At 39.5% G+C, this 17,510-nt stretch overlaps 1 long non-coding RNA gene across 1 annotated transcript; it reads left to right on the top strand.

Moving 5' to 3' along the window:
- Positions 1–5,605: 5,605 nt before the first annotated feature.
- LOC141621860 (uncharacterized) lies at positions 5,606–7,411 on the top strand. Its single transcript, XR_012532739.1, has 3 exons — positions 5,606–5,812; positions 5,898–5,958; positions 6,565–7,411. It is a non-coding gene; the product is annotated as an uncharacterized LOC141621860 (long non-coding RNA).
- The last annotated feature ends 10,099 nt before the right edge of the window (positions 7,412–17,510 follow it).

Here is a 17,510-nt window from a genome sequence, read left to right as displayed (position 1 = left end):
TCGTCATATACGCGCCGTTACGGTCGTTTTGACAGTAATTAAAGTTCATTTGGAGTCCGGGTCAAAAACCGTCTTCATTTTCTAATAAACCATTAAAATGCCGATTCAGAATGTTCTGGAATATTCCGGATATTTCTATTCTATATTTCAATCTTTTCATCTTTTGGCAAAATATATCCCGAAATTATATTTTAAGCAATAAGGAAGTTGAGATCTACCGCAATTCCATAACAAAAACGCGGAAAATCTTTCTTCTGCAGGAGGAAACTCCTGAGAAAAGGACGCAGCACCTGTTGCGCCTCTTCCAAGAGCCGCAGTGGTTGCTGTGCCTCTTCTCCAGCTCCTTTCTTCGTATTTTAAGATCTTTTCGAGATTTGTTTCCAAATTTTTACCGAAACCCTAATTCCTCCGTGTGATTAGTATAAATAGGGACCTTCGTTCCTCATATCTCTCACGCGAGTGTCCGCCCTTCTCTTCTTCCTTTGCATTCGAAGACCGTGCTCCTTCTTATTGGCATCTACGTGCTTGAACTTTCGACCACGTAAGCTCGGATCCTTCTGAGTACCAGCCTCGTTTTGCATGACCGACCAATTTGACCAACTCCACTAAATCAACTTAATCAATTTAGCTTAATTCCTCATAAGAAGGTACTTTCGTCGTACATTCGAGTCGAGCAATCACTAATCGTTAACTTAGTCAATCTTGTTTCGTCAAACATGTAAGTCTAAGGGTGTAAATCCCATGTTTTATTATTGTACCTTTTTATTGTATAAATTATTGTAAGATTTACGTCGAAAACATATTTAAAACCGATTTATAAAACCTTTTATTAAACCCTTTCTTTCGGATTAACGAGAGGGCGGGGCGTCGAGAAGAAACGCAAAGAATCGCTGCGCCTCTTGAAGAGTCGCAGATATCTTTGCGCCTCTTCCTGAGGTTGCCGCTGTTTCTGCTTTTCTTCTTCTTCCTTTGTTCTTCGTTGATTCGTCTTTTTTATTCCGTTTTCTTTATTTTTCTTCATTATTCATTCGTATAATAATTTTTAACATATGATTAGTAACTTTTCACTTTTAATTTTCGACTTAAATCCCAAATAACCAATATTTGCGGGTTTTCGTCATTAAAATCAAATCCGGGTTTTAGAGATTCGATTCGTTCATATGAAGTCTCTGAAATTCATCTTTTGTATATTTTCGTCTGTTATCACCTAATCTAATTGAACTTGTGTAAATAAACCTGATTAAATCGTATTAGCAAACCTAATTAATTTATGTTGGCCAAAGTTTGTAAATAATTCATTTGTAATTAGTCTTTAATTCATTCTAATTAATTTGAGTCCGTTCTTTATTGCTTTTATGACCCTTTCACATGTAAATAATCTGTTATATAACTTCCATCTGAGTCAAATATCATTAATCGGTCATTAAATTACCAATGAACATTAACGATATGCAGTTCCGGCTTCACCGCCAGAACTCACCTCAGGAACAGACGCTGTGACCACTGCGCCTCTTCCAAGGGATGCAGCTCTGCTGCGCCTGTTCCGGGTTGAGTTCTGCCTCTGAACTTCCGTTTCTGCTTTGACCTAGTTCATTAGCTTACGTATTAATCGGCTATTAATCGTAGTATTATTACTAATCTGTTTGTTTTCTACCCTTAATGTATCTTTATTAACGTTTGTTTGCTTCCACATGTAATCAACCCTAAATCCTTACTTTGACCCTAATGTATGTTTAATTACATGTTCACCGACTTAGTTAACCTTCACATGCTAGGATTTTTTTATTGGATGTTGCATTGCATGCATATAATCGACAACATATCAAGTTCCTCATACCATGACGGTTAAATCCGTGTTTCGGTGATAATATTTGGTTAATAACATTTAAAAGGTATTTTAAAGTCTTTTATTTCATTTTTGGGAGGTATTTTAAAGCCTTTCATCATTTCTTTACATCTTCAAGACAAGCATATTAGTCACCAACACAAAGTCATCCTTGGTTCTACATACCATGCCGGATTTTAACCCGGGTACGATGAGGAGTATCGACTAATTACATTCAAATGAACTTAAAACAATTAGTTCATAATTATTTTCAAAACTATTCATGTCAAGTTTGTCAAAGTCGAACCCGACACCGAATATCATCAAAATAATGATGATTATTCGAGTCTCGTTCCTCAAATCAACAAATGCGGTCTAAACGACCCTTTCAAACCAAATCGGGTCAAATACCCATTTTTCAATACGTTTTATAAACGTTTTTCAAAACGTCAGAACACGTCATACAACCGTTGGTTGACCCGCGCCTAAACAGGCTCCCACTTTCTTATTTCCAAAACCAAGGGAGACCCCCTTGTACTGCCAACAGGCTCGTGCCTCATGTGGCCACTTGGTGTAGGGTCTATTCCCTTTCCAGCATTAGTCTAGGACGATCCCGACTCCGGTTAGCCCGGATATAAGACGGATCAGATGACTATTTGCTCATTCAAAATCATATTTGCAAAATGCTTCACTAAGACAAATGGATCACGTTATTCACCATAAACCTAATACGGTAAATGGATGTTTAATTTCCGTCTTGCATGCAAATCAACCATTAATCCAACTTGACATCTTATACTTGATACTTGGATTAAATCAACCGACTTAGAAAGCTCTCACATGTTAGGTTTAAATTATTGGATGCGCATTCATGCATTTAAACCGTTTTATCAACTTTTGCATTCAACCAACCAAGATCGATCAGTAGAGGCCGCTACTGCAGGCGGGATTGGGTGTCTGATTAAAGGGCTTCCCAATACGTACCTTCACCTCTTACTCAGAAACTTTGGATAGTGGACGACCTTATCCAGGGCGTACGAGAGTCATTCTAGAGATAGGATGCTAAAGAGGGACGATTTCCTTATCTTTAGTACCTATGTCAAACGCTGCTTTGTGCTTCGATTTGACCGAGGTATAAAGTGAATTTCGAACGGGTTCCAAGCATCCCACAAATGCTTGGTGGCGACTCCGAACATCTCTAATCGTTTCGAGACCCTTACCGAGACGAAACCGACCGATCTAAAACGATCCGGTCGAAAGCATTTTTACGCCGCCGAGCGTGGCTTTCAAAAGACCGCTGCACGTCCGCAGATCGAACCGGACCTGCAGGTGGGCCATGTCCACAGCTTTTTCTATAAACAAGAAGGGAAACCAAACCCTTACTTTTCTTTTCTCATAATTTCCACAAAATCCTAAACCTAATCTTCCTCCTCTTTTCTCTCCTCTTGTTGCCGTGTGGATTCTCCCACCCTAGGGATCCGTGCCACCCCTGTTTCTCTTTGCTTCTTCATTCTTCATAGTTTTTCAAACCTTGGTTGATCTTAATCCTTTGATCTATCAATCTTCGTCGTAAGTTTCGTAGTTTACGCATTTATTTAATATATTTATATAGTAAGTATATTAAATAGATACGTTCTGTTGTGGCACGTGTGATCACTTAATAAAGGCGTGGAGGTTGCACCTAGAGAAGATGTTTACATCGTTGAAGACGATCTTTAGGAGTTTTTCGCTAAAAAGGTAACTAGGTGTTTCCCTTTTAATTGTGTTTAAGCCAATTGATGTTATTTACATGATTTAATGATTGAATTATATAATTGGTACTTGTTAGATTGTTTATTATCATGATTAGTTATGTTTCATATGTTTGTATATGTTTTAATGCCTTAATTGTGTGTCGTATATTGATTATGCGTTAATATGGGTGTCTTGTACGCGGCTAGGGTTCACGAGTGAAACCCTAGAGGCGGCTAAACCGTTCGGCCAAGAGTAGTACGTAGGATTAGAGTTGAATTTGGTATAACCTTGAGATTATGGCTCAAAGTTATGGCTAAAGCTAGTACAACTTTACGTTATGACTCAAGTTATGGCTGTTTGAAGTATAACCTTGGAAATATGAATCAAGGTTATAGCTGAAGCTACTATAACTTTAGACTACGAGTTAAGGTTGTAGCTTAAACTAACGTAACCCTGAGACTATGGCTCAAGGTTATAGCTGGAATTAGTATAACTTTGAGTTTCGTGTCAAGGTTATAGTTGAGGTAAGTATAACCTCAAGTTATATATATTGAAGTTATAGTCGAAGTTGATATAACCTCGCAGTCAGAGTTGATGTTATGACTAAGGTTACTATAACCTTGGTTGTTTATACTTGATACATATGTTATATTGTGTACAATGTGTTATATCCTTGTGGTTTCATTTTGTTGTTGGTTACTCTTGTTGGTTTATTGGCAGGACAGTCACTTAAACTTTTCAGTGGTGTTAAGTCGTGCTGTTATTCACGCATGAGTTGTACAATCAATTAAACTGTGCATTTGCATAAGTTGTACAGTCAGTTAAACTGTTCTTCTGTGTTGAGTCGTGATGTGGTTCACGCATTTTTGTGTGCAGTCAGTTAAGTTGTGTATTTATTTTTTGGCTAGTCAAATAGATAACGGTGGTATCAGTTAAATACTATCTAAATGAATTAGTGCTGCCTTTCGGGGGTTTATTTGGTATATGTTCAGGGGTGGCCATATTCGTCAGTTAAACGTTCTGGGTCCCGAGTGTCATTTGGTGTACAATTAATGCATCGAGAGGTCTGGCTAAGTCTTAGGCATATAGGCAGTGGTGATACGCTATACATAGTATCGTGGAAGTAGTAGTGATACACTCTATAACCGATGGAGGCAGTGGTGATAAGCTCCATCAGCTAGAGGCAGTGGTTATACGCTCTAGCGGCGTTTGCTCTATTCATTATGCTTTGATGCTAGCTTTGTGCCTTATGTTGTTGTGGATCGTGTGCTACTTAGATTTCTAGGTGCCCATGGTCTAGTGGTTACATATGGTCTATGGTTGCATGATTGCGCCCGTCTAAGGTTGAGTAAGTTATAGTAAGTTGTATTAAGTTTTCATGAGTATAGATGGTCTCACATGTTTACAGGTTTTGCATTTCAATTGTTATTGATTGTTGGTTGCATTCAATTGTTGTAAACATGACTAGGAGAGCATCTACTTACGCCCAACTGATTATCGACCCCCCCCCCCCTTCTCAGGTTGTTCGGATGATTTGCTGTTTGGATGATATCTTGCTGGGGAAGTACTATGCAGTGAGATGAATAATAAATTAGGAGTTTGTTTATATGTTTGAGAACCCCTTTAATAATGTACTAGTTTGGTTTTGGATTTAGTAGCGAACCGGATTGGTCAGGTGTTTTCACCACCTTGACCCTTTTATCAGTGTTATACTCTGATTAATCTTTTATTGTCCGTTTTTCCTTAGTTATATAATCCGGGTTGTTACATAGTGAGCTAACAACGATAAGAGCGGGGTGACTAGTTCTATGACCTGTTTCCTGTTGGACTTGCAAGGATGTGCGAATTTCGGGGATGAAGTTCATTTTAAGAGGGAAGGGGAGATTGTAATACCCGCTCTCCCTGAGACCGATACCGAGAGATAAATGTTGAAGGACTCGAGGAGATAACTTGCTTGAGTGGGGACCACTCGACAGAGTTGACTCTACTCGACCAAGTGGGTCAAGTACTCGGTCTAGTTGGTTTATGTAGACATGAGAACCGAGGTATATATATGACGTTGGGCCGAGAAATCATTTCATTCTTCTCCTTTTCAGGCCTTTGGCTTCCTAGAAACCCTCGAAGCTTCTCAAACGCTCTCCTATCTAATATTCTTCCATAGTTACCATTCCATGGATGCCAATTGGAGATTTGGGAAGAGTTGGCTCTCATTAGCTATGAATTCTTCCGTACATGCGATTCCAATCTTCGTTGGTAAGTTCCTTGACCTTTCTATAGGTTCTTGGTGAATTGATAGAATTCATTATTGATAAATAAGCATATATGATTATACATGTAGGCGAGGACTTATATGGATGTGTTGATTGATCCGGGTTTGACTATGCTTGGATGGCAAAAAGGTAGAGACTTTCTCTACTCACTCTTGGGATTTTGTGTTGTTCATGTATTCTCAACAGTCGTATGGTTATTGTGGTTTATGTGACAATAAAATGTAGTTTATGTTGAGAAATATGAATATAATTGTGGTATAATTGTGATATTGGTCATCTTGTGAGTGTAGTGATTTACTTGGCTTAGACTTTGTTGTTTGGGGACACGTACGGGTAACCGGGTCCTTTTGGCATCATCTTACGCGGAGGACCGCATATTGAGTCTCCCTTTATGGGCGCGCTACAAGGGAATGTGCACATTTATGATCCAGGGAGTATTGTGGTCGAGCCCGTTCACCGTGTGATTGGAGTGCCACGTAGTCGAGCACGTTTGCCGTGTGATTTAACTTGAGCCGGGCTTTTTTGAGGGGTTATTTGGGACGGGTTTGAGCATGATTACAGGGCAGGGTTATGGGCTAAACGAGGTGAGTGGTTACGTTGACTTGGTATCGAGTTGGGTGGTGTTTAGGCTGACAAAAACAGAGCACACAGGCAGTAACGGGACATATTAATTAATTATATGTTTTATAGTTGTAATTAATTGTTTGATTGTTTGTTTGGTTTTATTATATGTAGGGTACGGACCACCGCTTGACGTTAACTGGGATCATATAACTGACATCAAGTGTTCCTAGTTGTACAAGTACATACCGGAGACAAACTTTGATTTTTTTGCAAGCATTGTTGACCGAAAACTAGATGGGCATTGCGGGTTTCAGGTTATGTCACACGCAAAAATCGGTACTGGAAAAAATTTGTGTAAAATGAGGCTTACAACAGTCAACGCGTTAAGGGACCCAATACTCATGCCTTTTTGCTTTGGTGACGTATATAGAACTTGTAAACGATTGCGATGGACGAAACCAGCAGGGTGTCAAAAGGAAAATTGGATGGAAAACTGTGATTTGTATATTTTTGCCACGCTTTTCACCTGGACAATATGTTGCGTGTGTATAACGTACGACAAATACGAAATACCTCAGTCTGCTACTTGGGAGAATTTCTTAACTTACCTCCATTTAAAAGCTAAAGCTGTTTTAGGGAACCTTATGGTATTCTATGGATCGGTTATGCAGGTAATCATTGGTTTCGGTTACGTATGCAAGATGATTGTCATATGCCTCCGGTACACCGGCCGCACATGGGAAAAGTATCATCACTCCACTATGGATCCCTATGAATAAATGTACACCGAAAGGTTGATGCACTTGTGGCAGTATGTACGTGGCGATATCTTACCACAACCACATAGAGGCGACACACGTCTACCTCTAAGGATGAGTCGTTTATAGTTTTTTACCATAATCTAGCCGTTTATATTTGTGTAACATAATTTAGTCAATTGTATTTGTGTAATATAATTTAGTCTTTTATAATGGTTATGCTCATTCATGTACATGATTTACTCAATCATGGATATAAATGACCATTATACCCATGTCATTTTTCCACCTCATTTTCCATTTTTCCTAATTCTCTCAAATTTCAACCCAACCCCGTCAAACCTCCAAGCTCCCCGCACCACCGCCTTCCTTCCCCACATCGACCATACTATAGGACCCCTGTCACCGGATTAGCCGCACCAGAAGTTACCGATTTTAATTCTTCATCTAATTCAATTAGTTCTTCATTTCTGGAAATTCTAAGTTTTAGTTAAATTAATTCAACATGTTAATTCATTCTATCATACCTTTCTAATTTGAGAGATTAATGGCAAAAGCATATGTGGCTAAAACAAACAACGAGAAGTTTTAAACTAATTATTATATCATATGCAATTTTGCTACAAAACATCAGAACTTAGCCAATGAAGGTGGTTCCAACAAACTCTAAATTCAACGTTACAGACCAAAACAAGCAACTTGTTGTTGTTGAGTAGTGAGCACCATGTACAAACAGAGGTGAAAACAAGCAACTCTGAAGTCAATGCTCTTTGTGTTCAGTACGAATCAAGGATTAGAAAATTCTGACCATAAACTTTTTAATATTTCTACAAATCATTAGTCCAAATTAATTTAATCTCTCTAATTTGATATAACATCGTTAATAAAATAAATAAATTAGAATTATTACTTGATCGACATGATAACTAGCGTCCATAGTTGATTAATATGATGGATTTGATTTATTTTGTGAGGAAGAGAATTAGAGAGTGTATATGGAAAATAAATAGCAAAAAGTCCGTAAAACAGTAAAATGTGTCCATGAAAGAGCAACTACGTTTATAGTTGTGTAACATAATTTAGTCTTTTATAATTTGTGTAACAGATATCCGAAATAACTAAAATTAAAACATGACCAAATTAAAGTGTCCAACAACATACAACATGTCCACCAAAATATGTAACACCCCCATAAGTCGGGATCCTTCCTCATGGCAACCCCAATCCATGAGGGTGCCACAAGACTTGGTTTCCCAAGTTTGTAATGCGAACAAACGAATGTAAAGCAATTTAAGACAAGTAGTTTTAGTCCATAACATAAGATAGTAAGTAGCTAAGTCAAATAATGTTATTACAAGTTAAGGGGTGCACAAGGCCACCCCAATATTAGAAACCATCATAAATAAAAGGAGTTTAAATGTCAAAAAGGTAAAATAAAAAAGTGATGACTCACTACAAAGTGAAGACCGCTCCCAAAGCCTCCAAGTCACTATATGCAAGTCTTAGCTGTCAACATTGCTCCCCATATGGGCTTAAATCACCATATGGTTCACCACAGACATTTTAAAACACAAGGTTAGCTTTAACAATACAAATGTTCATAAATGTCATGTCGCTATGACAACCTACATGATTATGCAAATGAAAGTCAATAACAATGACACACAATGACTCAATGATCCACCACCAACACACCGATGTCAGGGACACGCCCACGACACCGCATCACACTACTAGGTACTCGGAACACGTCTGTGGTACCGGGTCCGGGAGCGACTTGGATCCCCTTCCAGACGTCATGTCTTAATCACACGAGTCCCTCTAAACTTAAGTCCTTAATGTGCACATCCCTCTTGGAGTGGGAAGCTCCAAGAGGCGACTCAAGCGTAAGACGGTCTCCCAACCGTCTTACGTCTCCTCAACAACCGTGTATTATAACCAAAGCCAAATACCAACATGTTCTCCAACAAACAATACCACATGGATTGACAATCATAAACAAGTAATATGGTTCTCAAACAACACCACTAATAACATGTAATAAATGCTCAATTCATCATTAACTCACCCTTTTGTACCAATGCCTCATAAACATGTTATAATGCAATCTACCTAACAATGTGAGACCAATCATACTTACCCAAATTCCCACATGTATGAATATTGTCAAACAATAACATACCACCAAACCCTAATTACCATTACTCGTGTTATAATACAACTACAATGTAACTAATGCTAAATAATGCACAAATAAACATCTATATCATCAAATCTAAGTAGGGAAACACTACCTCTTGCTATTCTTCCACAAACTTCATGCTAGGGACTAGAAGTGCTCCTCAATGAAGTCTCCTCCTACATAAACCATAGCTAACTATTACTACAACATACTACAACAATAACAATACTAAACCTCTAATTACCTCATTTAATTAGTCATAACCCTAATAAATTCCTTAATACAAATACTTAGTAATAACTAGGGTATACTAAAATTAAAGAACAATAATAAAGATGAATATAAACTTAAAAGTGTCAAAGGATGAACAATGGCAAGAATTAGAGAGTAAATCTTCAAGGAATAACTTAGATCTTGTGGATAAGAGTAGTATGGGTGGTTGAGAGTTTAGAGAGTGTTTGGTGATAATGTGAGGAGTGATTTTAGGAGAGAAAATCTGAAAAGTGAGTCTTAAAAGAGATACGTGAGTAAAACAAGCTTACACACGTTTTTAGTGACAACGACAGGTCACTCGGTCGAGTGACGCTGCACTCGGTCGAGTGAACCCTTCACTCGAACGAGTGACAATTTCCCGTAGCCTGTATAACAATTGCGGGATCTACTCGGTCGAGTAAGATACTACTCCCTCGAGTACTAGACCGAGTAAGGCTCTAAAAAGCATGGGTATTACAAAATAAAACATGTCCAACAAAGTTAAATTACATGTTCAACATCATGCAAATACAACACAAGTTCAACACAAATAAAGAAAGCAAATAAATAACATAAAACTAATAAGTACGCCTGCCGGTGGTCGGTTCATCCTCCAAATCGTCCTCGCCTATGCCAAGTAACCTACTGGAACATTTACCTCGACCTCTTCTATCCTCACCACCTCTACCACCTCTTTCTCTAACACACTCACCACCTCTACCGTCTCTTGCACGTCTACCTATACTAGAGTCTGCACGAAGCTGGGGCTGAACTATCCTCATAAATTAGTGGAGTTTTTCTTGGTACGCTGGATCGTCAACACTCTCAACTGTGAGAACCTCGTGATAAGGGACTAGCCCACCTGGAAAAAAATGACGAAATTAATTAAATAAAATATTGTAACTAATTTAATTATTTAAAATACCGTAACTAATTTAATTAAATAAAATGTCGTAACTAATTTAATTAAGATAAAATACTGTAACTAATTTAATTAAATAAAATTCTGTAACTAATTTAATTAAATAAAATACCGTAACTAATTCAATTAAATATCGTAAGTGATTTATTTCTTGTCTTAGATGATATTTTTCATGTTTGTTCGTACTTTGCTAAGGTTGTTTGGTCTTTTGTTCCTAGAAAGTTTAATAAGGTCGCTCATGCTTTAGCTCATGCTAGGTTTGGGCAAGTCGGTTGTCATGTGTGGTCTTGTGACCTCCCTAGATATATTGGGTCTGTTGATTCAGTTGATTTACGTAATGTGATTTAAAATCTTTGGGGTGTTTCCTTCAAAAAAAAATACCGTAAGTTTAATTAATTACATAAATAGAAAATTAAAGTTTCACTCATCGTAGTCGGGAAGTAGGACCTCGATCTAGGCAACTCACCACTCTGATTTGCAACGTTCATCAAGTAAGGGCGGGAAATTGATTGATACCATTCCATGTACCGATCAACAATAGCATAATGTGGGTGAGCCGGAAGTGACTACCTATCCGAAACAATCATATGGTCCCGCCAATTACACCAAGTATGGTCCAAAAATGCACAATTGAATTGTTGATCATAGGCAGGGGACTTCACGGGACGATACGCCTTATCCGGGATAGCCATAAGAGAAGGTAAATCTGCATGTAACCAAATTGTCGAAGACAACGATCTGGCTGATAAGGCTCCAAAATGTCACTGAATCGCAACAAACCATTGTAGAGGCAACAAGGATGCTTATTCTTGGGGAACAAGCGATAGGGTTTCCATGTAACCAAGTCAAATGGCATCCTATCTATCTGCACCGGATAGGCGTTAAGAGCGGATAAATGGTCTTGCTTCGGAGTCAAGCTAGTATACCAATATTATGCCCTTGGTGCACCGACAATTACCGCCAAAGTATTAAGGCCGGTTGGGCATAACCGGGGGTTGGTACTCAAAGATCCATGTCTGTAACAACGTCAAACAACAACAAACACTTTTACAATCAGTCGTAGTTGCAATCCCCAATAGCCTATATAGATAAGCAAGTGTACTGGCAGCCTGAGCATAGCGTTTACTACTACTCACATCTCTAAGCATAGGAAATGTGTTCGCCCTTACCCTATCACTTGCCTTATCTTCAAACAAAGTAGATCCAAGTAAAATTGTAAATCCAAGGAAATGTGTTCGTCCTTACCCTATCACTTGTCTTATCTACAAATAAAGTAGATCCAAGTAAAATCATCAAAAACCCTTGCCCCTCCAACATAAAGCCTAACCCGTCACCGTCAACAATTTCCTTCAAACGCTTGTTCAATATCGATTTTCCCCTGAGAGTTTTATGCTCCTTACCATCTCCAAAATCCTAGTACGCTCCATCTCGGTCATACCTAACAACTCACTCATGCTAATGATGAGATGTGCCAAATTAGAGGGTGAAATGTTAGATGGAAACCCATTGATAGGAATGCCAAGGATCTCATTAACGTCGTGAAAAAAGATAGTATCTCACCCCATAGCATGTGGAATGTATTCGTATTCGGCTTCCATCTCTCAATAAAATCACACAATAAGGACATGTTAAAGTTCTTGTGCATAAGATCGGTTAAGTGACTAAGCCCTGAATCATCAACTATCCTTCGAGCATCCCTACCCAACTTCCACTTACGAAGTTCTCCTAACGATCGATCCCAAGTATACTTGGTTAAGTTCTTACACTCCGCCCCAGAATGACTCCACAAATGATATGTTATGTGTCCCGCAAAGGTCGGAATCACATCATGCACTAACAAGCCTCAAGGTACGGGGCCGATCGACAACCAACTGGTATCCTTCCCTCTAGCTCTAATTTTTCTCCTCGGCTCAATCGCCAAACTACTTAAACCCTCGGTAAAGGTCTCGAATCTACTACCCATCCCCCTCCTAACCAGTAACACATAAGTAACCTCCACATTACCCGCCACCTCCTCAACCCACCCCTCCTCAACTTGCTCCTCCTCATTTTCCGACTGATGCGTGTCTAATATATGATGTTTTGCACCTCATTTCACACGCATTTTAGAGCTGAATCGAGTAGTTTATGCTACTATTTCCCTTGTTTCGTGTATTTTTTCCTTTTCGTGTGATTTTGTAAGAATGTGAAGCATATGGCGAAAAATGGACCAAATCTGTCCCGGAGTGTTTAGCATAGGAAATGAGCTTGGTGCGCGTTTCAAGGCCTAAAGATAGCAAAAGCATGGGTGCGTACGAGTTTAACAAGCAAAGAAGCACTTCACGATATTGCAGCCTGCTTCAGATGATAATATCTTGAGTTCTAGAGCTGATAATTGAGTGATTCTAATTAAAGGTGGAAGCTTATCTTCTTAGCTTTCCAACGCCGTGTAGAACGCCTGATTTGACCAAGTAACGAAGAAATGGCAGCTATTTTAAGATCGGTGCGCACTGCAGGAATCGTCAGAATGCAATTCTGTACAGCACTCTTGGTCGATCGACTGGTCCAAGTGGTCGATCGACCACCCCACGAGCTGATGCGCAAGTTAAAAGATCGAGAATTCCAAAGCCCATTGTGATTAGGTTTAAGAATAAAGGTTACGCAGGATTATTCCTATATAACGTAACCTTAGTATTCAGAATAACCATCCAGTTTTTATTATCAAGTTCTTAATATACAATTCGATAGTCATTAGTTTAGATTATTTTCCGTCAATAAAGCATTCTTTACATTCGGTTTCGATTTTTCCTCTTCAATTTTCCCTACGGTATTTTCTGTTCCTTCGTTTAATACTGGCTGCTTTAACTCATTCGTAGTATAGAGTTGTTAGGTTAGAATTCCAAAAGCCAATTATCGTTTTATGTTAATTGTTTATTTAATTAATCTAAGCATGAATTCGTTAGCTTTATTTGATAATATTATTGCTGTTTTTATCACAAGTATGAGTAGCTAAATCACCATTGCTAGGATGTAGGGGAGCTATAGCGTAGATGGCATAAATTATAGGCGATTTCGATTCACGGTATGGTCGATCGACCGGTACCCATGGTCGATCGACTGGTTACGCGTCTGGTTTTGCTTTGTTTGTTTCGTTAAGTGCTTTATCTTTCAATGAGACCGAGAGGAGACTTGATAGATGCTCAAACTTGACCATCCCATAGATCGAGAGATAGGAATGGACAATAATTAACGAATTAAAACGACTAAATTGCTAAGATTGAGAGATAACGTGATTTAGTTTGCATTAGGAATCATTAATCAAGAACGAGAGTTAGTATTAATGAGACTTAGGGAATAGTAGCATAGGCCGAGAGGTAGCTACTATTTAACATGGACCGAGAGGACTTGTTTTCCCCATCCTTCGCGACCGTATTTCGAAGTTACCTAGGATTATGTGCCATCGCAGCTATAGTGAACCGACGGTCTTAGCTCTTCTTTTATCATTTGCTTACTCTAAATTTTATTCTTTGCTTATTTATTTTTGCATTTTAGACTTAGATAAACTTTAATCCAAAACCCTCAGAAATTCATAGACTAAAATTAAAACAATTTGAATTCCCTACCTCCCTGCGGATCGACCCTTACTACCGCTTGCTAGTTGTAGTTTGGAAAATTATAAATATTATTTTTGATACTTACATCGACATGTATCAAATTTTGGCGCCGTTGCCGGGGAGGCAACGCTAGTTTTAGTTGTTTTTTATTTTAGTCTGTGTTTCGCCTCAAGGGAAGACTGAGTACCTTGAGGCAGTTCTTACCATTTCCTCTAGTATTGTTTTGTTAGGTCCTATAGGTCCTATCTACAGTACTTCAGAAGGGGCCACCCATGTTCTGAGACTTGCTCAAATGCACCCCTGGAGCCATAGGAAGGAACCCCTTCTTGGAGTTAGTCATGCTGAATCTCTCCAGGACTTTGTCTATGTAAGACTCCTGACTGAGAGATAGCATCCTTCGTGATCTATCTCGATAGATACGGATGCCTGAATTCTTTTTTGCCTCTCCCGGATCTTTCATCCGGAAATGGTTTTTCAACCATACTTTCACCGAAGTTAAGAGAGGTATGTCATTCCCAATCAGGAGTATGTCGTCAACATACAATATGAGGAAGACAATCTTGCTCCCACTCGACTTGATATATAGACATGGTTCCTCGACAGATCGAGTAAATCCATTTTCTTTTATCACTTGGTCGAAGCGATGATTCCAACTCAGAGATGCTTGCTTAAGTCCATAAATGGAACGCTTAAGTTTGCATACTTTCTTAGGATGTTGTGGATCGATGAAACCTTCGGGTTGTACCATGTACAACTCTTCCTCCAAAAAGCCGTTTAAGAAGGCGGTTTTCACGTCCATTTGCCAAATTTCATAGTCATGAAAAGCGGCAATCGCTAAGATAATCCGAATGGAACGCTACGGGTGCAAAAATCTCATCGTAGTGCAAACCTGGCACTTGGGTGAAACCTTTAGCAACAAGTCGTGCTTTATAGATATCTTGTTGACCTTCCACAGAATGCTTTATCTTGTAAAGCCATTTGCATTGAAGGGGACGAACCTTAGCAGGTAAGTCAACAAGATCCCACACGTTGTTCTCATACATGGAGTCCATTTCGGATTGCATGGCCTCAAGCCATAGCTTTGAGTCAGAACTAGTCATGGCACCTTTATAGGTTGCGGGTTCACTGCTCGTTAAGAGTAGAACGTCATCTATGTCGTGTTCCTCGACCATACCAATGTATCTGTCCGGAGGAATAGAGACTCTTCCCGACCTCCTAGGTTCCTCAGGAATATTCACCGCAGCCGGGATTGAAGGAACAGTTCCTCCAATGGTTGCTCGGTGTTTGGTTCTGAATCTCCGACAGTCGAAGGTTCTATCACTCTTTGCATTCTCGAGAAATTCCTTCTCTAAGAATGTCGCACTAGCCGCAACAAAAACGCGTTGTTCGGTTGGCGAATAAAAGTAATGACCACGTGTTCCTTTAGGATAACCTATAAAGTATCTCTTGACGATCGCGGGCCGAGCTTATCCTCGTGTCTCCACTTGACATAAGCCTCGCAGCCCCAAACCCGTATAAAGGACAAGTTAGGGACCGTTCCTTCCATAGTTCATATGGAGTCTTGTCAACAGACTTTAGACGGACTTGATTAAGTATTAGAGCGGTGACAAAGAGCATAACCCCATAATGAATCGTAAAACCGTGACTCATCATGGATCGAACCATATCAAGTAGTGTTCGATTTCTCCGTTCGGACACACCATTCAATTGAGGTGTTCCAGGTGGAGTTAACTATAAGGCAATCCCACAGTCTTTGAGGTGTTGATCAAACTCGTGAGAAAGATACTCGCCACCACGATCTGAACGTAGTGTTTTAATCTTTCTACCTAATAGGTTCTGTACCCTATTTTGGTACTCCTTGAATTTCTCAAAGGATTCACTTTTGTGCTTCATTAAGTAGACATAGCCATATCTACTCAAATCGTCCGTGAAAGTGATGAAATACCTATAGCCTTCTCGTGCGGTGATTGACATAGGGCCACATACATCCGTGTGTATGAGTCCTAATAGGTCAGTAGCGCGCATTCCAACACCTTTGAAGGAAATACGAGTCATCTTACCGATGAGACATGATTCACACGTGCCATATGATTGAAAATCAAAGGCCGAGATAGCTCCATGTTTGATGAGCTGTTTTACGCGTTTCTCATTTATGTGTCCCATACGGCAGTGCCATAGATACGTTTGATCTTTGTCACCAACCTTTAACTTTTTATTCATTACGTGTAATATTTCCGTGGTCGATCTAAAACATAAATTCCGTTCATGGAGACGCCTTGCAGAAATCATATCGTGTAATGAGAAAATGCAAGAATTATTTTCTATTACAAATGAAAAACCAAGTTTATCAAGTGCCGAAACTGAAATAATGTTTTTCGAAAGACTAGGAACATAATAACGATCATATAATGACAACTCGAATCCGCTAGGAAGCTGGATCACATATGTCCCCTTGGAGATGGCGGCTACTCTTGCTCCATTCCCGACACGCAGTCCACCTCACCCTTTACGAGGGGTTCGATGTTTCGAGCCCCGCACATGATTACACAGATGAGAACCACAACCAGTCTCAAGTACCCAAGTTCCGTAACTTGCGTGGTTAATCTCAATCATATGAATAAAAGTAGAAGAAGAGGAAGACATACCAACAGGTTTAACACGACCTGCCTTTAAGTCCTCATGATAAACAGGACATGTGCGTCTCCAATGCCCAGTCTTGTGGCAATGATGGCATTTCATGTTTTCATTCTTGCTCTTTGTCGTGCCTGATGAGGTGCTCGACTCACCATGCCCACTCTTACCTGAACCCGACTTCTTGAACTTCGCCTTACCTACTGCTAGGTTTGCCTGAGCTTTGCCCTTACCCTTTCCTTTATTTGACACAACGAGAACATCCTGTTTCATGCTCCCACTGAACTTCATGTCCTTCTCGGTCTGTACGAGGAGGGAGTGCAGTTCATGCGGAGTTTTCTTCAAATCATTCATATAGTAATTCGCTCTAAATTGCGAATAACCATCGTGAAGTGAATGAAGAATGCGGTCGATAACAATGTTCTCGCTGATGTTACAGTTAAAGGTCTCCAGTTTCTCGACATTCTCAATCATGCTGAGAATGTGTGGGCTAACCGGTTGGCCCTTCTGGAGTCTCGCATCAAAGAAGCGAGTGGTATGCTCATAGGTCACGATTCTCGGTGCTTTCGAGAATTCCTTAGTGAGCGTGGTGAAAATCTTGTTTGCACCATGGGCTATGAAGCGTTTCTGCAAATTGGGTTCCATTGCAAAAATGAGTACGTTTTTAATCGCACCCGCTTCCATACAGAAATCATTAAACTTGGTGATTTCAGCAGCTCTAGCCGTGGGACCTGGGTTTGCCGGGATGGGCTCTAATAGATATTTGAGCTTTAAAGTCG

Source organism: Silene latifolia, chromosome X (genome assembly GCF_048544455.1).
Source record: "Silene latifolia isolate original U9 population chromosome X, ASM4854445v1, whole genome shotgun sequence".
NCBI lineage: Eukaryota > Viridiplantae > Streptophyta > Magnoliopsida > Caryophyllales > Caryophyllaceae > Silene > Silene latifolia.
Note: the sequence above shows the minus strand (reverse complement) of the source record. Positions and strands in the feature narration are given on the sequence as shown.